This window comes from Peromyscus eremicus, chromosome 9, assembly GCF_949786415.1.
Source record: "Peromyscus eremicus chromosome 9, PerEre_H2_v1, whole genome shotgun sequence".
NCBI lineage: Eukaryota > Metazoa > Chordata > Mammalia > Rodentia > Cricetidae > Peromyscus > Peromyscus eremicus.
Genome location: NC_081425.1, coordinates 15,234,259 through 15,260,561, shown reverse-complemented (window position 1 = coordinate 15,260,561; position 26,303 = coordinate 15,234,259).

Below are 26,303 nucleotides of genomic sequence, written 5' to 3'. Positions count from 1 at the left end.
TCCCATGAGATATTATACACCTTAATTTATGAAGATTATTGAACATCAGGCGTTGTGAAGAATTCTTTCAGGGTGTTTATTAAACATTTGAAACATCCTCTGATAAGTCTGCTTCCAGAAGCCTGCATAGTGCAGATGAGAAAAAAGCGATTTGGCCATTGACTTGGTGACATTTTAGGTATTTAGTATGAAAGCATATATCTGATAGGAATGTGAACAGTGTTTTCTTAAATTCCTGATTTATGTATCAAAATGCAGCATAATGGTGGGGAAAATGCTCATACCTGATGAGTTGGGATTGGCCTTTGATAGAAAAAACATTTTCTCCAAATAAATACTTTCTGCTTTGACCGGAGTCCCAGGCTACCTTTCTTTTTTTGCGTTAAACTTCTAGGACCTTATATTTCACACACTTCTTTGTGTCTTAACATGGTGCTGAGGAAGCATACTTGGAAGCTGAGTTCATTCCATCCTCTCGCTCCTTAGATGAAATTCCTCTGATGAAGTCCTAATACCACTCCAGCTAAGTAGCTGCTGCTTCCCCCATTATTACATGGGAAGTTATACTTTTAGTTTGTTGTTGAAGATAAATTTGTCCATGTCTTTTGTTTCTATTTTAGTGGCTTTATTTACCCACAGAATATATATGTAAGTGGATGTTTTTAGATGTAGAAGGGAACCTCTCTGAAGAACTTGCTGGCAGTGTAGAAAGATTGAATTGAAGCTTTTTTCCTTCAGATTTCTTTAGGGGAATATTTTAATAGTTTTCTGCTTTCACGAGTTGAATGCTATTGCACTCAACATAAATCTCCCACAGAAATTTAAGAACATTTTTTTATCCTTTGATCTGTTTACAGAAGAGGCATTGGTTTAAAATTCTAATATATTTAGCTATTATCATGCCAAATTCTTAGCAAGGCCTTCCTTTTAAAGGTTCTCAAAACTTGGTAAAGAATTATGTTTATGGATTACTGTATATTATCTGTGGCTCTCAGTACAGTCTTCCATAATCCAGACTTGAAAATGAATTACTCATAATGGAGAGTATTCTGGGATTATGTAAATGATAACATTAACATATTTTGACTACTACTTGATGGATGGATGGCTCATACAGGTTATTTCATCTCTGTGATCTATAGTTTGCTTAATTTTTCGGTCCATATACTCTCCCCCTTATAGAAAAATGTTTGAATCATAAAACTCTGCAAGAATGCAGAGATGGATTATATAATATCAGTAGTACCTAATAATAGTGACTATTTTTCTATGTCGTAGAAGCCTTTGGAGATTATCTAAATAAATATTTTTTAGTTTCTGTAGTGCCTCAAAAGAGCTATGCAGAAAAATAAATAAATAAACCCAGGGAACTCCAAAAAGCACAGTGTACAACTCTAAGACCTCACATATTGTAGAGTTGCTGACAAAAATAAAGTAAACTTCATTACTTCTAAAATTGATGGGTTGTTTATTTGCTTTTCTTTTTAGTCAGAGGATGAATGAATATTCTCCTTTGTTTTGTGAATTTATAAATATAAATTGTGTTGAAAGTTCTGATATCAGTTATCAAAACTATAAATATTTCTGATATTACTTGTTTTACCTTTAATATTAATCAAAAGTAATATATTTTATTAATTGAAAAATGAAACTGCTGGGTCAACGAGATGTATTACTGTATAAATGCATTTTCTGCCAAGACTCAGGACCTGAGATTGATCACAGGACCCTCATGGTGATAGGAAAGAATTGAAAGTTGCCCTGCAAGTTGTCCTATGACCTAAACAACTTTGCCATGGTACAGGTGTGGCAATACACACACACACACACACACACACACACACACACACACACTCGCACACACACACAAGCACACATACATGCACACACAATGCAACCACATGAAATATATATAATAAAAAGAAAATTGAAAAAATAATGTAATAAAGCAAGCAGTACATAGAATAAAAGCTGAATAAAAACAACAAGAGGCCTATATGTTTTTCTGTACCAAATACACAGTATTGAACATGTTTTAGTTCAATTTTATCACGGCATACTTCTCAGGAAAAGCAAAAATAAATACAATTTTTGAATATTATTGAAAGCATAAATATACATTGGCTATGAGTCTTTATAATTTATTTAAACCATAAAAGTACTGTATTTAATTTTATTTGAAAACAATTATATATATATATATATATATATATATATACACACACATACATACACACACACACACACACACACATATATATATATATATATATATTACAACAGCATCATAATGAACACACATGCATAAGAAATTATGTCTAGCTAGGTGGTGGTGGCGCATGCGTTTAATCCCAGTACTTGGGAGGCAGAGCCAGGTGGATCTCTGTGAGTTTGAGGCCAGCCTGGTCTACAGAGCAAGATCCAGGACAGGCACCAAAACTACACAGAGAAACTCTGTCTTGAAAAAACAAAAAAAAAGAAAAAAGAAATTATGTCTGTTTATACAGAGCTGTATGGATAGTATTTTACAGTATGAAGATTTTGACAGAAAGAGTAACAGTTACTTTCCTTTCCTGGGAGACTGCATATAAATTACATAATGTCCCACCTGATCATGAAAACTCAAGAAATTTGAAGCAATTTTCTCCATACTCAAAAGGAAAAAGTACTTCCCATTTAACTCAATGGTAAGACTAGGTTACTAATACTTTCCCTTAAAGAGAAATTATTCAGAGTTGTAGACGTTCTTATATCTAATGACCTGCTTCATTCAACATTAATCAGTGATCTTAGGAAAATATTATGTCCTACAGCTGTGCTGGTAGTAATAGTAGGTTCTGTTCTGAAATGTATAGACACCAAACATTCTGAAATATGTCATATTAGTTCTTTCTACTATATAGACTGTATTGCTATTACTATCTGAAGATGAGTAACATCTACCTTGAATAATTAAGACTTTCAAAAATGCCTGTTAAAGTTTTTAATTTTATGAATACCTTTGAATCAGAATTTTATTAAAGCATAATTCTATCAATTCCCTCCATACATTAATTTTTTACATCTTCATTTATTTGTATTTTTTTAATTAGAAGCAGATTTTTTAATGCAATATACTCTGATTCATACTGTATATGAATTTATAATGTAGAACTCAGAAGACACGAAAACAAATATCTCAGTACAAGGCACAGGTTATCACCATAGAAGTTACTGATGATGAAATCAGTAGATGGCACCTAAAACAACAGACTATTGATAGTGCTTGTGGTTGTCTTCTGTAATTAGAAGGTAAGAACTCATTGCTAACAACACTTTTGCTTTCAGGACATGGTGAAATCAGTCTTGAGATGAGCAGGATATTCTCTCTCTGCTGTTCATAGGGCTAAGAACAGTGCTATAGAGCCTGCTATGGGGGAAAAGACATCAGTGATCTTACCAGCACTGAGCCCTAAAAGCTGCAATCTGAACATACAAGGCAACATATACTCATTGGTGCAGTAGTGGTGAGACTTTGTATGGTAATAACTAATTGTACTCTTGATTAGATCTGTGGCTTGCGCCATAGGAAATAGTTTGTGCTTGAAACAGTAAACAAGATAAATCCATGGTTTGGGAAATTATAGTCCTAAAAAGAGAAACTACAGAAACCGCTTTGTTAATGACCATACTGTCAAACAGTCTAGTTAAATATTTAAGTTTATATCTATTTGTATTGCTGTTAATATTGATCAGATAAACTTATTATTGCAGTAGGTAGGGGTTAATGCAGAGCCTAATTAGTATTTGAAGTCCTGAGACTAGGTAAATGTGAGTGTTCAACCGTACCTGGGATACAAGCACACACATACAGACACACACCCACATACACATCCCCTAAAATTAAAATAATATTACTGAAAAAAAGGTTAGAAAGCATGCAAGAGTTGGTGATGAGGATAAATGCTCTGAAATAATTCCTTCTTGGCACAAGATGGTTTATACACACACTGATTGTACAGCAGCTGGGATTACCTGCATTACATCTGTAAAAGAGCAAGTCATTTTGGGTGTATAAGAACATATGGAGGATCTAGGGAGAGTCGAGGAACGGGAAAAATGTTCAAAATATATTGTAAGAGACAAAATGAAATAAAATCTTTTTGCAACAGGGATGAGGAAGTTTCCAGTGTTCCACTCCTGGCTAAGAAGTTATTGAATGCTGATGGCTGCTGGATGAAAGGGAAGATTTTTGTCTGGCAGGTATAGCTACTAGTAGTCTCTTTAAACTAGTGGTAGACCCCACAACTATGAGGATTTGGCCAAGTTTATTGGGTTCAGTGTCCTATATATAAATTAAGACAAGCATGAAGTAGAGAAAGAAAGATGTGTAGGCTGTGGGCCAGGGTGGACATTGAGGGAGGGAATGAGAGACAGGTATGATAAGAATACACTTTTAATATGAATGAAATTTGCAAAGAAGAAAAAAGGTGACAAAAACAAGTGGTAGCCAACACTGAATATCATACGACTAGAAAACGGTCTTAATAAGAATTTATTACAGGTAATTGCTGAAATCTTTGCTTTAATCATTGTTCTGTGATTCCTTCTCAATGTGTTTTAACCTAAGGAATTAATGATATTTTCCCCCACCAGACATGTTAGTTTTCAATTTAAAATTATCCACTTTTAGACCAAAATGGATTAATAATAATGTTTGCTGATATATAAAGCTACAATATAGTGAAAGCATTAAGGTTTCTCACTTAGGCCTCTTTCTGTATAGTTAAAAAATATCAAATAACCTAGATATGTCCTAGTTTAAGAAAAACCTTTCATTAGAACAAAACTATTTTTCTATACTTTTCCTTCAAGATGTGTTGGTAACACTGATTCTGTGTAGAAATAAGTTATCTGTAATTTACTATAATAGCTAAGCCTTTTTGCAGTAAAAAAAAAATGGCAGCATAAAGCTGCACTACATGGATAGTTTTGTAATATGTAGTTGAAAAAAAGTGAGGATTTTTTTCAATAATAAAATTCTTGTACTTTGAAACAGGTATATAAATAAATGACAAGGCTATCATAGCTTTTTTATTTCAGAACAATTCCTTGGTGACTTAGTACGAATGGACCCCTGATCTACAGACCTAATTCTGAAAATCCTATCAGGTGGCCTAAATGGAATGAGAACCAAGTACAATGGAATGTTAGGTTAAATACTGAAACTGGGAAAATAATTAAAATATTAATGAAGGTTTTCTCTTACCATGATATTTTAATATAAGGTTGTAGACTGTATGCATATTTATCATTCTGATTTAATTAAGGAATGCATGCCTATGATAATTATTAATCTATAGTATACCTAACCTCTGTTTCTGTCCATGTATTTATTGATATCAAATGTGTGCAATAGACAAAATACTTCTTGTAGCATGTTGAAGGGTGCTAAAATGATGATTTCATACTGATTAATGACATTTTAATTTAAATAAAAATAGAAAAAAATATTCATAGCCTGTAAAAGATACATATAAGCATCAGGTTTTTGTAACAATTTTTGGTGAATTATAAAGTATTAGAAAGTTAGACCTCAATTCAAGTTGATTGGAAAAGAGAAAGGATTGGGCTACAAATGTCAGTATGTGCCTTTTGAGCATAATACAAACTGAAATAGTGGCATCATGAAGGCTTCAATAGATTATATCACATCTTGGGTGAAGAATGGCTAATTTTTCTCAGAAACTGTACTTTTTAATTCTATTTATATAATCATTATGTTTCTCTCTTCTGCTTTACCATCATCATCTGCCATCTACTCAGAACCAAAGTCACTACACAAAGAAATAACTACTAATAAAATCAGACTTTTCAAAACTATCAAACTATCCAAAGGACTTCAAATGAACATATAACAACAACAACAACAACAAAAAATCCTTGGGCATCAATGCTTATTGCAGCGATTTTTACAGTAGGTAAATCATGGAACCAACTCAGGTGTCCATGAGCAGAGATATTTATAAAGAACAAGTTGTATAGATGTTTTCTCTTTAGCTATAAAGAAGAATTAAGTCATTCCTTTCTCAAGAAAATGGATAGAACTGTGGATAATCATATTAAGAGGATGAAATTATTCTCAGAAATGTAGGCATCACATTTCTCTCATTTGTGATTTCTAGGATTTACATGAATATGTTAAAGGACTTATGTATACATCACACAGAGGTATTCATAGGATGATCTAGGAACCCAAAGAAGACTAATAGAAGGGAGTCAAAGAAGAAGGATAGGAGTGTTGGGGAATAGAGTCTGTATGTGCATGGAAAAGGGAAAATAAAAGTAAATAGAAAAAAAGGACTCCCTAAATGTTTATTTAGAGTCTTTATGTAACTTACTTAAAATATTATTGTTTAGAAGTTGCAGGGTGTGGAATGATGGCCAGAGGGCCATTTTAGACTCCTCACAAGGCAACTGAACATGTGTAAGGAACTTGTCCAAAATGTCAGTTTTGTTCTTTTATTTGCCCCTAGTCTCTTCATTCTTCTTCTTTTCTTTTATAAATGTGACCACCAGATGATGAAAGATAATTTCGGACCTATGTTGCTTTAAAAGACACATCCCTCTGGCTTTACTTATTTGGGAATTTAGAATTTCTCTCCAGTTTCCCTAAAATTCAATATAAAATCGTCTTTTTAATAACATGAACCTACATTAATGACTGTATACCTTTAAATATTTTTTATCATTTGTTTTCTGTTCTAGTCACTACATTATTTCAGTTTGAATATCTACACACTAGATCAACTCTTCTTATACCCACTCCAAAGGATTTATCCTAGTCTGTGTGAGCACTGCATGTTGAGAACAGTACATATTCTTGAAGTTTCAAGGGCTACTTTTCAATATCTCTTACCACAGTGGGAAGAGACATAGATCAAATACTTTGGATTGTTCTCTGATTATTATGCATGATAGTCATATCTTTTAAATAGCTACTTCTAGTTTTCATTCTAAATCTCAATTTCCACCATTTCATCTTGGCTTTAAGATCCCTCTTGTTTTATACAATAGTGTAATATTCTAAGTTCTGAAATAAAATTTAATTTGTATTCAAGATGAAGCTATTAAATGAGAAACAGATATAATACTGCTTAGGAAAGATCTGGCTGCAGAGGAACTAGCCTTCAGATAATGACATAATCTCAATCTAAAAGAGATTTAAAAGAAGAAAATTAAGTTACACCATGTGGGGTCATTTGGCAAGTGCCTCCTTAAGAATCAGGTTATAGAGAAACATATTGAATGTTTTTCTCAATATTCTGATAAGCTTGCCTGCATTCAGGATTTGCACAGAAGATCTAGGAAACCACACTAGAATACACTGAGTAGGGGTGAACATGATATGGTCAAGAAGTACTGGAAGATTGTATTGCATCCCAGGCATTTGATTATCTCCTATAGCGTGGAATTACTTTATTGTTTGTGTCAGAAAGGTTTATTTTTTCCTTTGCCTTTTCTGAGTCTGTAGTTATAGCCATTAAAAAGCAGAATCTCAACACAAAATTCTTAAAGGTGTAATTCTAGTATTCTTTGTTGGAAAAGTACAAACTTTGAGAGCTCGACATTGCCATTTTCTCATCTTTTGCATTCATTGGAAGCATGCACAGATGCCAGGACAGCTGGTTCCACTGACAATAAGTCTTTATTGCTTGCAGGAGTGTGCCCTGCATGCCCGGGCCTCTGCCTTCTGAGAATTCTCGCCATCTGCCCTTTAGAAAAGCTTTTTACCCGAAGTACATTAGATTATCTTGTTGAAGTTCATCACATACCCAAACTGGGCTCCAGGCATTGTAGAAGCCTTGATATAAATAATACTTAGATAAAACGGCACCTAGTCTATATGTACTCTACCCTTATTATAGAAATACAATCCTCTAGAAACAGTTTGCTCCTAGAGAAAATTAATGCATTTGAATTGTTCAGAGTGTCTGTTCCACCCAGTGACATTTTTCTAAAATATGTAAATACTAATCATAGGAAAATTCTGTTACAGGCAGGATCATTATGGTTCATTTCCTATTGTCTTTGTTTGAAGGAATTTGTTTTGCCTTCAGAGGAAAATTAGATTTCTAACAGCCTGTGAGCCATGAAGAAAGTTCAACTGGTTGTCAAGTGGGTTACCCATTGAAAGTGCATGACCACATGTCTATAAAGATCTGTAGTTCAATAACTGGTAAATTTCATAATGGTTAATATTACATATATTTGTTTGTATCTGTTTTTGAGGGGGTGGTTTTTGAAATTAGCACATGAGAATATTGATTCAAATGTAGAAATGAGTTTTTGGAGTGACTTTATTTTCTATAGAGTATATACACTGAAGCAAAGACAGGCTCCATGGTGTTTAAACACACAAAAGCAGATTGGGCAATTGGAGGTGCCTAGAGTCTAGGTCAAACCACTCAGTCAGAAAATGAATAGGAAAATGCACTGTGCTTTTAGATACTGATAGATTTACCATGGACATAGATGGAAAAAAAGTCATCCCTGGGATCACAGTGTCTCAGTCATAGTGGAAGCAATGCATCACATAATAATAGGGAAAGGGTGAGAGGATTGTCCAGAAATAATCTGCTTACTACATTGGCCTATAACTGGGGTCGAATTTTATGGTGAAATTAGTGTCAAGATGAATCCAGCTGTTCTTATTTAACTACTGTCCTTCCACTGCCCATATTGTGACTGGTCTAACACTGGACAGAGTGACAGCTTCTGCAGAAGAGTTGGTAGTGTCCAGAGGAGAACTGCACATGGTTTGTAAATGAGGAATTTGGGAGTATACCTTCCAGCCTGTAACATTGTAGATACAGCTTGGTGGTAGCACATCTTATAGCTAAGACAGGCAATATCCCTTATTTGTTTTCTTAAGTATAGGCAAAGTTTCTCTCCTACTCTTGTTATGAGATACAACTTTATTACTCTACAATCATAGTGACAAATGAGTGAGAAAGCTAACCATAAACAAAGATCAGTGTTCATCTCATAGTTAGTAAATGCCTACAACATTCTAACTACTTTTTCTATTTTTTCTTTCAATTGCAAGGAAAACATAATTTTCACATTCCCCTGGATTTTTCCCAATTAGGAAGCATTTTATCTGAATTGTTTCCCAAGATGTAATATAATTTATGTTAACTATTTAAATTTTTTTCTTCATTCTTAATTGCATATACAAACCTGAGGATGATCACTCTTCATCACTGTATATTGTCAGTGTTATGAGGGAATAGTTACTGTTCACAGATGGGTGAATAGATATGAAGATTTTAAAGTTACATTTTTTCAGGGGCATTGTGTTTTATTGCAGACTGTGTACACAATAATTTCAGTAAATAAATGAAACAACTCTCATTTCTAAAAATAATAATTTTAATGTTACAGATGTTTATTTTACATTATAATCATGTGATATGTATAATTAGTGTATAATTTAGTGTATAACTACATAAATAAGTAGGGATACTACCACAGGACAGTGCATGTCTATACTTATATATATAAAGATTTATACTCCAAGTGCTTGAGGATGGTAGTACTAGGTCATACAAGCTAAGTTCATTCATATTTGTGAAGTTTCTAATTACATATCATGGATATATAAAGAGAAATATATAATATATTTTATTAACTATATAATATATTTTATCAGCCTATGAGTACTCTTTGGGCAAACTAAGAAATATATATTTGAAAGTATTTCATTGCCAAAACTGCATATCCATAGCTATTTTCAGGTACTTTTACACATTTCTTGATTTCTTTTTTGTTTACTTTTATTAAATATTTTATTTTTTACTCACTCCACATACCACCCCCAGATCCCCCCTCCTCCTTCCTCCCACCCCCCAGTCCTCTCTCCCAAGCCACACCACATCCCCACATCCCCCTGTAGCATGAATCTTAAAAGGTTGTATTAATAAAATCAAACCTGGAGCCAGGTATTGGAGTGAACGCTGGAAGATCAGAGAAGCAGAACAAGCCACAGCCACCTCACCTTGCCAATTCCTCAGCTGATCCTGTTTCCTCAGACTGGAAGCCTCTGAGTCCTTATCCAGAATGAATCTCAGCTGAACTGTTGCTCAAAAGCCTGAAAGCTTAACCAGCTCTAGTTCCTGGCCCTCACGCCTTATATATCTTTCTGCTTTCTGCCATCACTTCCTGGGATTAAAGGCGTGAGTCACCATGCCTGGCTTTTTCCAGTGTGGCTTTAAATTCACAGAGATCTGGATGAATCTCTGCCTTAGGAATGCTAGAATTAAAGATGTGTTTGCCACCATTTTCTGGCCTCTGTATCTAGTGGCTGTTCTGTTCTCTGACCACAGATAAGATTATTAGGGTGCACAACATTTTGGGGAACACAATATCACCACATCCCCCAAATCAAGGTCTCCCAAAGGGAGTCAGCAGAGCCCGGCACACTGAGCCTAGGCAGGTCCAAGCCCCTTCTCACTGCATCAAAGCTGTGCAAGGTGTCACACCATAGGCACTGGATTCCCAGAAGCCTCCCCATGCACCAGGGACAGATCCTGATCCCCCTGCCTGGGTGTCTGTAGCTAGAGTTTTCCTGCCTGGCCCACAGTCAGGGCAAATCTCTGTTACCTGCCAGTCCCACAGACTCTCAGACCCGACCAAGTAAACACAGAGACTTATGTTGCTTTCAAACTGTATGGCCGTGGCAGGCTTCTTGCTAACTGTTCCTATAGCTTAAATTAATCCATTTCCATTAATCTATACCTTGCCACATGGCTCGTGGCTTACCGGTATCTTCCCATGCAGCTTGTCATGGTGGCGGCTGGCAGTGTCTCTCTGACTCAGCCTTCCACTTCCCAGCTTTATTCTCCTCCTTGCCCCACCTATACTTCCTGCCTAGCCAACGACCAATCAGTGTTTTATTGATTAATCAGCAACACATTTGCCATACATCCCACAGCACTTCCCCTATTTTTTTTTTCAAAAAGGAAGGTTTTAACCTTAACAAAGTAAAATTACATATAATTTGGGAATTTGGGCGTAGCATCTCTTACTACTTCCTGCTGGAGGGGGGCGCTGTATCTTATGGGGATACAAAGAAAATTTTAGGATTATGGAATAGTCCATGAGGCTGTATCGTCTGAGCCAGATGCCTTCAAACTGTTCTGAATGTTGGATCATCTGGGCCATGGTGTCATCGGGAGACCTTTCAGGGGGTCTTGGCTGGTCAAACCTGATGTATCTTAATCTTGAACAAATCCATAGCCTCTGGCTTTCTGTGGGAACAAAAAAGACTCTTTTCCAAAGCAACATATCTTTATATCCAAATTTTGAAGTCAAGGTACCTTTAAAATATACATATTGGCATAACTCAACAGCTTTCACAATCAAATGTTTTTCTGCATTTAAAAGTCCCAAAGACAACACAATCCAGATTCTCTGTGTAATATCCATCTTCACGTGGCTTTTTTTTTTATATTAATTTTACTGTCTCTTTAAAGACTTTATTTTTTAAAACTATGTATTTGTTTCTATAACTGTATATACCACCTTTTTTTTTCTTTCAAGCCTACATATATTTTACACATTGCAAACTATTACATCTAAATCTGTCTTATTGTGAATCTATTGCCTTAAACTGCAGCAGCTGTGGCTGCTGGCTCCGCCCACCTCAGCTTCCCAACATGGCCGTGATACTTTACCACCGGCTCTGGGAGCTATCGTGGGTCTATGCTTTTATCCAAGCAGCATGTAGCCCAGAAACCTCTTTTTTTTGTTGTTATGTACTAGCAAAGGCTAAATCCACCATGCAGCTTAATGTGCCATTTGTAGAGGCCTCATTTCTGCCCTACTGCAGATCAAGCACACGCTCTAGGAACCCGCCAGTAGCTCAAACCGGCAGCTGTTGCTCATTTGAGAGAGACAATTAGGAACTGTTTTTTAGCTCCGTTTTAGAATCTTTTTTTCTCAGTTTTTAGGTGGAAACTCTTGCCACCATGTTGGACGCCATTTGTAGCTAGAGTTTTCCTGCCTGGCCCACAGTCAGGGCAAATCTCTGTCACCTGCCAGTCCCACAGACTCTCAGACCCGACCAAGTAAACACAGAGACTTATGTTGCTTTCAAACTGTATGGCCGTGGCAGGCTTCTTGCTAACTGTTCCTATAGCTTAAATTAATCCATTTCCATTAATCTATACCTTGCCACATGGCTCGTGGCTTACCGGTATCTTCCCATGCAGCTTGTCATGGTGGCGGCTGGCAGTGTCTCTCTGACTCAGCCTTCCACTTCCCAGCTTTATTCTCCTCCTTGCCCCACCTATACTTCCTGCCTAGCCAATGACCAATCAGTGTTTTATTGATTAATCAGCAACACATTTGCCATACATCCCACAGCAGGTGTCCCCCAAACAGTTTGAGCCAAACAACCATCTTCCATATCCAGAGGGCCTAGTCCAGTCCAATGGGGGCTCCACAGCCACCAGTCCACAGTTCATGGGCTTCCACTAGTGTGGTCAGTCATCTCTGCATGTTCTCCCAATCATGATCTTGATGTCCCTCCCCTGCAGAATCCCTAATCTCTCTCATCAAATGGATTCCTGGAGCTCAGCCTGGTTCCTGGCCATGGATCTCTGTATCTGCCTCCATCTGTCACTGGACAAAGGCTCTATGATGACAGCTAGGTTATTTGCTAGGTTGGTCTCCAGAGTAGACCAGTCTAGGCACCCTCTGGACCACTGCCACCTTACCAAGGTAGGATCATCCTTGTGGATTCCTGAGAGCCTGCCCAGCACCCTGCCTCTTCCTATTCCCATGATGTCCTCATCTATCATGGTATCTCACTCCCTGCCCTCCCACTCTGTCCCTGTTCCAGCTTGACCCTCCCCTTTCCCTATGTTCTCATGCCCCACTCCTCGCCCTCTGCCACCCTCCCACACTCAGTCCACTCATGTAGATCTCATCCACTTCTCCTTCACAGGGTCATCCATATGTCCCTCCTAGAGTCTTTCCCTGCCAGCTAGCCTCTCTGGAGCTGTGGGTTGCAGTCTGGTCATCCCTTCCATCACATCTAGTATCCACTTGTGAGTGAGTGCATACTATGTTTGTCCTTCTGAGTCTGGGTTACCTCACTCAAGATGATATTTTCTAGATACATCCATTTGCCTGTGAATTTTATGGTATCATTGTTCTTTACAGCTGAGTAGTACTCCATTGTGTATATGTGCCACATTTTCTTTATCCATTCTTCAGTTGAGGAGCATCTAGGTTGTTTCCAGGTTTTTGCTATTATGAATAATGCTGATATGAACATAGCTGAGCATGTGTCCTTGTGGTAAGATTGAGCATTCCTAGAGCAATAAGACAATAAAAGGAGATCAAGGGGATACAAATTGGAAAGGAAGAAGTCAAACTTTCACTATTTGCAGACAATATGATAGTATACATAAGTGATCCCAAAAATGCTACCAGGGAACTCCTACAGCTAATAAACTCCTTCAGTAAGGTGGCAGGATACAAGATTAACTCAAAAAAAAGTAGCTCTCCCATATACAAATGATAAATGGGCTGAGAAGGAAATCAGAGAAGCATCACACTTTACAACAGCCACAAATAATACAAAATACCTAGGGGTAACTCTATGCAAGTGAAAGACCTCTATGATAAGAATTTTAAGTCTCTGAATAAAGAAATTGAAGAAGATATTAGAAAATGGAAAGATCTCCCATGCTCATGGATAGTTAGAATTAACATAGCAAAAATGTCAATCTTACCAAAAGCAATCTACAGATTTAATGCAATCCCATCAAAATTCCAACACAATTCTTCACAGGCTTGGAAAGAATGATACTTAACTTTATATGGAAAAACAAAAAACCTAGGGTAGCTGAAAGAATCCTGTATAATAAAGCAACCTCTGGAGGCATCATGATCCCTGACCTCAAGCTCTACTATAGAGCTATAGTAATAAAAACAGCTTGGTACTGGCATAAAAACTGACACGTGGACCAATGGAATCGAATTGAAGACCCTGACATTAATCCACACACCTATGAACATATGATTTTCGACAAAGAAGCCTAAACTGTACCATGGAAAAAAGAAAGCATCTTCATCAAATGGTGCTGACATAACTGGATGTCAACATGCAGAAGATTGTAAGTAGATCCATATCTGTCATCTTGCACAAAACTCAAGTCCAAGTGGATCAAGGACCTCAACATAAATCCAGTTACACTGAACTTGATAGAAGAGAAAGTAGGAAGTAGTCTGGAACGCATTGGCATGGGAGACCACTTCCTAAATATAACCCCAGTAGCACAGACACTGAGAGCAACAATTAATAAATGGGACCACCTGAAACTGAGAAGCTTTTGTAGAGCAAAGGACATGGTCAATAACAAAACAACAGCCTGAAGAATGGGAAAAGATCTTCATCAACACCACATCTGATAGAGGGCTGATCTCCAAAATATATAAAGAACTCAAAAAGCTAGACTTCAAAATAATGAACAATCCAATTAAAAAATGGGCTTACAGAGCTTAACAGAGAATTCTCAACAGAAGAAATTCAAATGGCTGAAAGACATTTAAGGAATTGCTCAACATCCTTAGTCATCATGGAAATGCAAATCAAAACAACTCTGAGATACCATCTTACATCCGTCAGAATGAATAAGATCAAAAGCACTGAAGACAGCTTATGCTGGAGAGGATGTGGAGCAAGGGGAACACTCCTCCACTGTTGGTGGGAATGCAAACTTGTACAGCCACTCTGGAAATCAGTATGGCGGTTTCCCAGAAAATTGGAAATAAGTCTTCCTCAAGACCCAGCTTTACCACTCTTTGGCATATACTCAAGGATTTATTATTTTTTAAGTCATTATTTATGATAGAATTTATTCTTTTTAGGATCAAGCACTAAAAGAAACTTGGAATCTGAGGAGTTTATTTCTCATTTGTTCAGTATTTTATTATGGATCTGCTATGAAATGCATGCTTATTTGTAACCAGAAGGTTTCTCTAGTCCTGCCCAGCCTAGACTTTCTGGACAGTGAGACACATCTGCTCCTGGTAGTACTAATTGACTACAAATAAGATGATGGGCATCGAAGAACCTCCATTTGGAGTTTGCTTTCCTTATGGCAAAAGTTACCCTTTTGGACAAGAAACTGGTTTTGCCTGGACTGCTTGACAAAATGTTGTATCAACTGGATATGCAGGACCCATGGAAAAGCGACCACTAAATTTTTCCAAATCAAGGCAAGATGGTCCTTCAGGTTCCTATTTTGCAGAGGAGACTGCCAGACATTCTTCAGGACACCGGGAGAAGCAACTGAGAAACTCTAGGCCTATAGGCTGAAGATGGATGCCCCAACATTGTAGATGACTGTCCGTGCAGCCAGCTATCTCTGTCATTCTATATTTTTGAAAGTTGCTTACAATTCTCTTCTTGTTTACTTAGGTAATATTCTATCCTTCTGAGGTCTTTGATGTAGTTGAAGATTATATAGTTATAATTTTTCTTGGTTATGATAAAAGATAAATTGGATATGAAACTTTAGACTCATAAATATACGATAGATGATAAAATATTTTCTTTAATTTTGCCGAATATATATAGACCAGATATTGCAACTATAATTATTATTTGATAACTTTGTTATATATAATTTCACTCTATATTAAAGCTAAATCTTCGTTCTTGATTAGACAGAAAAGGGGAAGTATTGGGGATGTCTTTCTATATGCTGTGAATATATGCTATTCCCATTGGTTAATAAATAAGCTGCTTTGGCCTATGGCAAGGCAGCTTAGAGGCAGGCAGGAAATACAAGGAGATAGACAGGAAAGAGGAAGTCAGAGTGAGGAGACAACAGACTGCCATCCTAGGAGCAACATGTAATGGGATGCAGATAAAGCCACGGGACACATGGCAATATGTAGAATAATAGTATGTGTTGAGTTTAAGTAGAAGAGCTAGATAACAAGAGGCCTGCCATAGGCCATCCAGTTTGTAACTAAAATATGCCTCTGAGTGATTATTTTATAAGTGGCTGTGGGACCATGGGGCTGGGTGGGACCAGAGAAGCCTCCCTGCTACACTTATTTCTGCTAATATTTCAGCATTGTGTCTCTACACATTAATGGAATGTCATTAGGATTTGGAGCTTTGGCCAGGTGATTGGACAGTAAAATGAAACACTCATATTTATAATCAGTATCTTTATAGAACAGACAATTTACCTAAGCATACATCTATGTGAACAAGGAACCTACTATTATGTCGCCCTGATCTGAAAATACTGTACCTACCCTTGCCAAATATGAGAAACAAATTGATGCTTCTATAAGGCCCAGATGTTAAGTTATGTTAATTTGTTAAATAACTTGAGCTGGTTAAACAAACCCTCAGACCAGATGTGGAAGTAAATTGTGACAAAATCAATAAGAGATTGTCAAAAATATAACAGATATATTCACCTACCCCTGATCTTTTTTTTAAATAATATCCCTGCTCACTCTTCAAATGCAAATTTTTTACTAAACTGTGATGTCATCATAAATCATGAATGACTCACCGCAGCATGCTCAAAAAGAATATGTTATAAATCTAAGATGCCTTTGGATGAAAGGTAAAGCTTCAAGGCTCTTTGTAAAATACATATTTCATTTGGCATTGATAATTCCTAAAGAAAAAGAATAGTTTGTTTCCATTGCATATCAGAACGTTAAAGAAAATGGTTACTTTGTCATAATTTGATGAAATTTTGAATGTTTCCACTTTCTACTGAATGACTTTTTTGCCACATCTTTTCAGTCAGTTACAATTCTTTTGGTAAAATAAACATGCCATAGTTTTATTTTTTATAATAATACTTTAGCTCCACAGATGAACTACATTTTTTTTCAAAATTATAGTACATTTCTACCATCGTTTTCCTGCCCCATACCATCCCATATACTTATTCTTGCTCTCTTTCAAATTTGTAGTCTACCCCCCACATTGAAACCCATATACTTTATTTGCATGTTATGTTTAATAATTAAGTTTCATTATTCTTAAAGTATTAAAAATACTATATATCAGTTTTCATACATGTATGTAATTTGTTAGGGGTATTCACTGGATAGCTATTTAGTGAGTTATTACTATTTTAGTGGAATTCATTAGTGGAAGTATTGTTTTAAATTTGAAATCATTAGGTATAACTTACAGAATATTAACAAGGAATCTTAGAACATTCAAGTTGTTTCAAAAAAAATAAAGTGATTAATCTGAAAAATCTATATAATAATATTTCTATGCCCGAAAATTTAAGAGAAATTAAAACATATTTAAACACTAGATTTCATTTTAACTTTATCTCTATTTTCATTTCAGTTACCATTTCAGTGTAAGTATATATCTTACTGAAAGTGATAAAAAGAATCCTGGTTCTAACCTGGAGATCTAGTTGACCTTTGTACAATTAATGGAAGTACGTGCAGAGTGCCATACAAGGTCTGGAGGCAATGACAAAGAAGTTAATTTACCCCTCTTTGCTCTTTTTTGTTTTGTTTGTTTGTTTGTTTTTAGAGACAAGGTTTCTCAGTGTCGTTTTGGTGCCTGTCCTGGATCTCATTCTATAGACCAGGCTGGCCTCGAACTCACAGAAACTTGCCTGGCTCTGACTCCCGAGTGCTGCGATTAAAGGCATGTGCCATTGCTGCCCAGTAGCCTCTTAGCTCTTGAAGAGATATCTACCCTTCAAGTACTAGAAAATAAGCATACAGTAAGAGAAGCTTCAGATGTCATACACATGCTAGTTTTGCATATTTGCTCTAGGAAATGAGTGGCTTAAAATAACACAGATTTCTTCCACTGGTTGTGAGAGCCAAACTCAATATCCTTTCACTGGACCAAGATCTATCTGGCTTCTGTACCAGACTCCCTCTACATGCTGCAGTGAATACTTCATCCCCTTGCCTTCTTTGCTTGAAGATGGCTGCTTCCTTTTGCATTGTAGCACATTTGGCCTATTTCAAAATACAGCATTCCAGTTTCTGCTTCCATCATCACATGCCTTAACTCCCAAATCTCTAATGTGGCTCTCTTGTGACTCCCTGAGGTTCACCACAGAATCCATCAATACACCCTGCATTAAAAAAAATCTATTTTCAATAAAAGGAGAAAAAAATCATTAGAAACATTTTATTGAAGTGGATAATGACGTAGGGACTCCTATCTTATCTATCTATCTATCTATCTCTCTATCTATCTATCTATCATCTATCTATCTCAAACACACATGTGCATGTGCATGTGCGCGCACACCCCCCCCCCACACACACACACACAGACAGAGACAGAGACAGAGACTTTGTCCAAAATTTCAAGACGGTGGGACCTACCACACACCACATTTCTTATTATCAGACTACAGGAAGTTTTCCTAGAGCTAAAGAATTGATTGTGTATACTTCAATGGCTTATGCTTTGTATCTAGACCTAATTACCCTCTGAACCATGTAAGTAGTACAGTGAAATAGCTTTAAAGAAAATACTTCGCGTCAGTACTAGGTATAGAAGACTTGTGAGGCCCCTGCAAGCATCACCTTGGCTCTAGAACGTAGTGACAGGATGACAGGGACTCACTGTTTAAGAGCTGCCACACTTCTGCTCAGGAGACAAGATGGATCATTCCAGCCAAGGCATGTTGCCCCCATTTCCAGCTGCTGCAGTAGCATGAGTAATGAACCTCAGTGGATTACAACTGCAGCTTACTGAGAGACAATAACTCTCTCCCGCATGAAAACCCGATTCCCCTAGGAATTAAACTAGAAAAGTTCAGTGTCCAAGCAAGAAGAAAATATTTCACAATTGAATCATCAAGATATTAGAGGGATGAACTCCTCCAAGTCTCTTTTACACTTTCATTCATTTATCCTACTTATGAGACTAACTGGAGGAAACGGGACCACAACTTCATATACAGAATTCATTCAATAGGAGAGCTTGCTAAAGATAGATTTTGGCAGCAGTAAAACCATAATTGATTCTTCTGTAGGGCTCTGCATTATTTTCTCAGGCCTTCTGGGCAATAGGAGATATGATGCAGAAGTACCTGTTGTTGTTTGAAACACTGGCTTTGGGGAACCTATTCCTCATACTCGGTCACCTTGTCCAGCCATAATACACAAGGAGATGCTTAGTCATACTGCAACTTGATATGCCATGTTTTGTTGATATTTGTGAGAGACCTGCCCTGTCCTAAACAAAGATGGAGGAGGAGTGGATTTGTAGGTGGGAACAGAAGCAGGGTGAGGGGTAGGCGCTGGAAGGAGAACAGCGGGGAAACTGCGGCCAAGTTGTAAAATAAATAAATTTATTGTTTAAAAAAGGAAGAGTGCAAATAGAAAAAAAAATCAGTATTATTTGGGAAATATCAATGGTGATATACTATTAAAGTACCCTGGGTAGTGTTGTAGGTAGAAACATTGGCATCTCAGAAGGCAAGGCATACTCAGGATAATTAATTATTCCACTGAAGACAAATTGACTCAACCTCTGTGATTTAATTCCATCTACCTGCTACCTCTCGGTGGTTATTGCTGGCGCATTCAGCTTTTCTCTTTAAGACACTAATATACTACAATCTATTAAAGGAGTCTGCTTGAAAAAAATCCAATTGTTGAGAGCAATGTATTTGTCACTGTTACTGGAAAATAATCGTTTCTATTACTCTCTAGCCCTTCATGAATCATGGTGGCCACACACACATCTTGAAATTTAGAACAGAACTCAATAATAAATTTAAAAGATGAAATTTTCAGTGAAAGATATCAAACTATATTTTTGCATACTGAAATTGTAGAGACTAATTTTAAAAGAAGAAATATTAATTATATTTTCTGAAGAGACCCTCAACTTTCAAGATGTGCTTAATTATATGTTTTTGTACCAGTTTTTAAATTCTATTTTGCATAAACCTGAAAGACCATTCTAGAGAAGTATATTTATAAGCTTTAAATATTTTCAAAGTACTTATTATTATTATTTATGTAAGTTTTAAAAGATTTTTTATTTCTAACTCATCTAAATATAATTTATAATTTTTATTGTACTAAGTCTTGTGTTTTAGAACCATATATTCAGTAAAATATTCATATTTTAGATTTTACGTTTTTTACAAGGATTTCTCTGTGTAGCACTGGCTATCCTAGAATTCACTCTGTAGACCATTGAACTCATAGAGATCCTCCTGCTTGTGCCTCCCTGGAGCTGAGATTAAAGGCATGAGCCACGATTGACTGGCAGATTTTACATTTAAAAGTATGTTCTTTTCCTAACTGTGGAGGATTTTTTTTTTTTTTTTTTTTTTTTTGGTTTTTCGAGACAGGGTTTCTCTGTGTAGCTTTGTGCCTTTCCTGGAACTCACTTGGTAGCCCAGGCCGGCCTCGAACTCACAGAGATCCGTCTGGCTCTGCCTCCCGAGTGCTGGGATTAAAGGCGTGTGCCACCACCGCCCGGCAGAGGATATTTTCATATGATCTATATACTAGAGAACAGATAGAAGCTTATATTAAACAGTGTTGATTTCAAGTGAAGAGTTGAGTTGTAAAATGTATTCCTTTCACTTCACTCTTGTGTGTCTTGGAGTAATAGCAACAGTTCTAGGGGGTCTATGTTTATTTGCAGCTTGAAATCAAGGCTGGGATTAAAAATAAGAATTCCTAGTAAATATAACATTATGGCTTAATATTAGGAGACTCTCTGTGACCAGTAATGGGCTACCAAATGTTACACGCAGCATGTGGTGTCCATACTGCTAGATTTTGATTTGGCATAACCCAAAATCAAAGACTAGAAAAGATATTTGTTGGCTAGGTGTGGTGTCCGGCATTTGTGTTCTTAGCATCTGGGTTGTTGAGGCAGGAGAATCATGAATTTAAGGTCACACTCTCCTGCATAGTGAATTTGAGTAGAGCTTGAGCTACATTTGACTGTCTCAAACATTCAAAAGCAATTATTTGTTAAACATATTTTTCTGTTCTGCCCAATGTAGATTTAGAGACTTAAGGAGAGCACAAATTATTTTAAAACACTGGGGAAAAGAAAGAATTGGAATAACTGAAAATGTGAGTTGTTACAGAGAATGTACATTGTCACCATGGTGGCTATAACAGCTTGTGCATGACCTTCAAAAAAACATGGGGTTCAATACTCAGAGAGAAGGTACTTGGGAAGAAAGGGATCCAACAAAGAGGAAGGATGAGAAGAGAGGATGATTCAGTGAACAGGTTCACAATGCATTAAGAAAATGTACAGCCCGGGCGGTGGTGGCGCATGCCTTTATTCCCAGCACTCGGGAGGCAGAGCCAGGCGGATCTCTGTGAGTTCGAGGCCAGCCTGGGCTACCAAGTGAGTTCCAAGAAAGCGCAAAGCTACACAGAGAAACCCTGTCTCGAAAAACAAACAAACAAACAAACAAAAAAATGTACAAAACATCAAAATTAAAAAAGAAAAATATTTGTGAAACTTGAAGCTCTATGATTGCTTACACAATTCATAAATTAAGGAAGACTAAAAGTAAAAAGTTTTATTTTGTCTTCTAACCACATGAAAACAAACTTCACAGGACTTAGTTAACTTTCACTTCTAACTCAGAAAACCCGACCTGAAGTATTCTCTTTTAAACATTTTTAGAATAAGTATTTACTGAAGATATTTTATAATCTGATGACCACCCAGGCTTTTAGCTTATGAAGATCTATGTACCTGTGAGGTAAATCTAAGTCATCTATTGATAATTACTGTCTTCTGTGGATTCTACTCTTACCTACAAACTGTAACAATCTATTCTTGGCTTTGTTAAGAGTCAGAAACAATATGTCAGGGATATTCCAGAATTATAATGATACAAATTGAATGTTTGATTATGAAGACATATCAGAGTCAGTTCACTTCAAGATTGTTTTCATACAAAGGAGCTAATCTTTGAGTGCCACATAAACCCCATATTATAACATTACATGTGTGGTATTCTGAGTCCTTCCTCTCCCTTCCTCCTCTCTCTCTTTTCCAACTTTCCTCCTACCTTCATGACTCTTTACCTTTACCATTTCATTGCTTAGTTGCTGATTATGGAATGTAATATTATCATCTCCAAATCATCATTTACTTGCAATTCTGAATCCTTATTAAAAAAGCCTCAAATCTTTCCTATTGTTAGTTTCTCTATTTATTTATAAAGGCTAATTTCTTGTGCTTTACAATAATTTTCTGTGTTTCATTTCTATTTACTAATTCATCAATAATTTTGAAAGAAAAACAAAGAATTTGAGGTCATTATCAGGATCCCAGAGAAAGAGAACAAAATAATGCGTCCACTGAGGTGCTATCTGACATCAGGGTAGGCAAGTGTGTCATGGATAGTTACAGCCGCATTTATGTCTTTGCACTTCATTACTTAACTGTGAAATGAAAGAGATATTTTTGTACTTTACAACACTTTATGTTTACACTTTAAGTTTACACTCATATCTAGAAAATCAAATTATTTTAGATGCATTAATTCATTTCAAAGTATGCAATTGGCTTTGATTAAAACTGAAAAAATAATCATAAAGCTTTTCAGAAGCATAAAAATGTGCTCTTTGAATGTAAAATTTTGTAAGAAACAAAGTTTTAATGTTGTTAGTACTTAATTTTCTCTTAATGCATATTTACTACAAAGGAAAACACGTTTCCCCTTGCCCCTCTACCTACAAATACTATAAAGGAAAACACGTTTTCCCTTTGCCCCTCTAACTATAATACTAATCACCATCTTTTCAATCTAGGGAAGAAATACACAACATCGGTGAAGTATAAATCTGAACATATAATTATGAAAGTGGATATAAAACAATGTTCTATTCTATTATAGACACTGAAGCATATTCACAGTCTTCTAAATGGGTTTGCTTTGAAATACGTAAGTCACTTTAAATCACACAAAAGAAATGCAATGCAGAAAATTCTGTTGTTACTAGAAACTGTACAGGTAATTTTCTGTTCATTGAACATCAAATGTCATCAGTTATGTCCATCTCAATTGTAGCTGACAAAGTGAAGTCAAGAAAAGATTTACTATTGGTTGTTTTCTGGTAAACTGGTGAGATGAGTAGGCTGGCTGGCCAGTGAGACTCAGAGATCTTCCATTTCTCACCATCCTAACCTTGAGATTATAACATTTGAACAAGACTTTGTAAATAGGTTCTTGGAATCAAACTTTAAGCATCATGATAATAAGGCAAGGTAGTTACTAACTGTGTGGTCCCAATATCTCCTTTTCTTTTTGTTTTCAAATAGATTATAAAGAGAGTCATATTTCATGCCTATTGATATCTGCTTGGTATGCATCGTTGAACATAGTTGTTGTTAAGAAAACCTTTGTTGATGAATATTTAAAATGAATCAACACATAACTTTTGTGTTACCTCATTCTTAGGTTACACACTGGAGTACAGAAACTTAAATTATTATGACATTGTACAAAGTGGAAAAAATGTTATTTGCACATTTGAGTTTTCTTTTCCTTTTATTTTTTGATTTATTCTATGTATCCTTTTCATCATGTATCTTGACCCCTTTCATTTCCCTATACCTTCACATCTGCTTTCCACCCATAGCCAGCAGCTTATGTAGGAAAATAATTACCATACCATGTGGCACCCATTTTTGTGCATTTATTTTTTTCTTATATTTAAAATAGATTTTTTTCTCATAAAACATATTCTGATTATAGTTTCCCCTCTCTCTACTCCTACCAGTTCCTCTGCCATCTCCTCTCTCCTTTGGATCCACTCTCTTTTTGTCTCTCATTAGAAAATAACAAGCTTCTACACCGAGTGGTGGTGGCACACGCCTTTAATCCCAGCACTCCAGAGGCAGAGCCAGGTGAATCTCTGTGAGTTTGAGGCCAGCCTGGTCTACAGAGCAAGATCCAGGGCAGGCACCAAAACTACACAGAGGAAACTTTGTCTCAAAAAATAAATAAATAAACGAAAAGAAAATAACAAGGTTCTAAGGGATAACAATGACACATGACAAATTAAAACATAATAAAATGAAGCAAAGACTGTCATATTGAAGTTGGACATGGCAAATAAACAAAAGGAAAAGAATCCAAAGAGCAGACAAAGAGTCAGAAACCCACAAGTTCTCATAGTCAGGATTCCCATAAAAAACACTCAGCTAACAGCTATATAATACATGCAGAGGACCTGGTGCAGACCCCTGCATGCCCTGTGCTTACTGCTTCAGTCTGTGTAAACTTATATGCTCCTTTACTTAGTTCAGAGGACTTTGTTCTTCTGCTGTCCTTCATCTTCTCTGGCTCTAACAATCACTCTTCCTCAAACTCCAGGGAGATTATTTGAGCCCTGAGGGGAGAGATTGGATGGATACCTCCAATTTAATATCTCTCTCTCTCTCTCTCTCTCTCTCTCTCTCTCTCTCTCTCTCTCTCTCTCTCTCTGTCTCTCTGTCTCTCTCTATTTCTCTCTTTCTCTCTCTCACATCTGGCTGTGAGTCTCTGCATCTGTTCACATCTGCTGCCAAATGAAGTCTCTCTGCTTATGACTAGATAAAGTACTGATCTAGGAGTATAGCAGAATATCATTAGGAATCATTTATTGATTTTTTTTGGACCCATAATATTTGGTTTTCCCCTAGATCTCTGGCATATGTAGTTTCTGGTTCTTGGTTACCTAAGCAGTGTTGGGTATGAGTTCCTTCTCATGGAATGGACCTTAGATCAAATAAGACATTGGTGAGCTACTCCCACAACTCTGTGCCACCATTGAACTGGCATATTTTGTAGGTAAGACAGATTGCAGGTCATAGATATGGGGGTTAGGTTGGTGTCGAAGTTTCTCTTTTGCTAGCCTACAGAGTACATTCTTCAATTGAAAAGATTAGCACATGTGGACAAGGGCTCCATGTAAATGTTTGATTGAGTTCTCCATGTTTAATGAATTGTGCTGGCATTATCCTCAGCAATAGGACCGTAGTATCAGTTTGCAGAGAGCAGCCTCTTGTCTTAACAACAACCTGAGTTGTTTGGGAATTTCCATGGAGCCTCCTTGGCCCCAAACTCTCTGGAATTCACACCCTTCCATCCACTGAAAACCTTGCCTGGCTACAAGAGATGGTCAGCTGAGACTCTGTCATTACTAGGTGTGCTCATTAGGATCAGCTTCATAGATTCAAGGAAGTTTCCACTGCACTGTTTTCGCACCAACTCCCAAATGACCCGTAGTTCCAGCTGTCTCTTTCAGCACTCTCTACCTCCACCCTATCTTTCTAGCAATGGATTTCCACCCCTACTCCCATCCTCACCTGCCCTCAGTCTGCCCATAAAATCTATTCTATTTTCCCCTCCCATGGAGATCCATGCATTCCCCCCTAGTTCCCTCCTATTTACCCAACCTCTCTGGTCAACTAATTGTAGCTTGGTTATCATCTTCTTAAAGGTTAATATACACCTAAGAATACATACCATGTTTGTTTTTCTGGGTCTAGAATACCTCATTCATGTTTTTTTTTCTAGTTTCATCCATTTGCCTTCAAATTTCATATTGTTATTTTTTTTTAATTTTTTATTTTTATTTTCAAATACAATTCAATTCTACATATCAGCCATGGATTCCCTTGTTCTCCCCCTTCTGCCCCCCTCACTTTCACCCCAGCCCTCCCCCCATTCCCACCTCCTCCAGGGCAAAGCCTCCCCCGAGGACTAAGATCAATCTGGTAGACTAAGTCCAGGTAGGTCCAGTCCCCTCTCTCCCAGGCCGAGCCAAGCGATCCTGCATAGGCCCCAGGTTTCAAACAGCCAACTCATGCAATGAGCACAGGACCCGGTCCCACTGCCTGGATGCCTCCCAAACAGATCAAGCCAATCAACTGTCTCACCCATTCAGAGGGCCTGATCCAGTTGGTGACCCCTCAGCCATTGGTTCATATTTCATGTGTTTCCATTCGTTTGGCTATTTGTCCCTGTGCTTTATCCAACCTTGGTCTCAACAATTCTCGCTCATATAAACCCTCCTCATTCTCCCTAATTGGACTCCCAGAGATCCACCTGGGGCCTAGCCATGGATCTCTGCATCCAGATCCCTCAGTCGCTGGATGGGGTTTCTAGCACGACAATTAGGGTGTTTGGCCATCCCATCACCAGAGTAGGTCAGTTCGAGCTGTCTCTCAACCATTGCCAGCAGTCTGTTGTGGGGGTATCTTTGTGGATTTCTGTGGGCCTCTCTAGCAC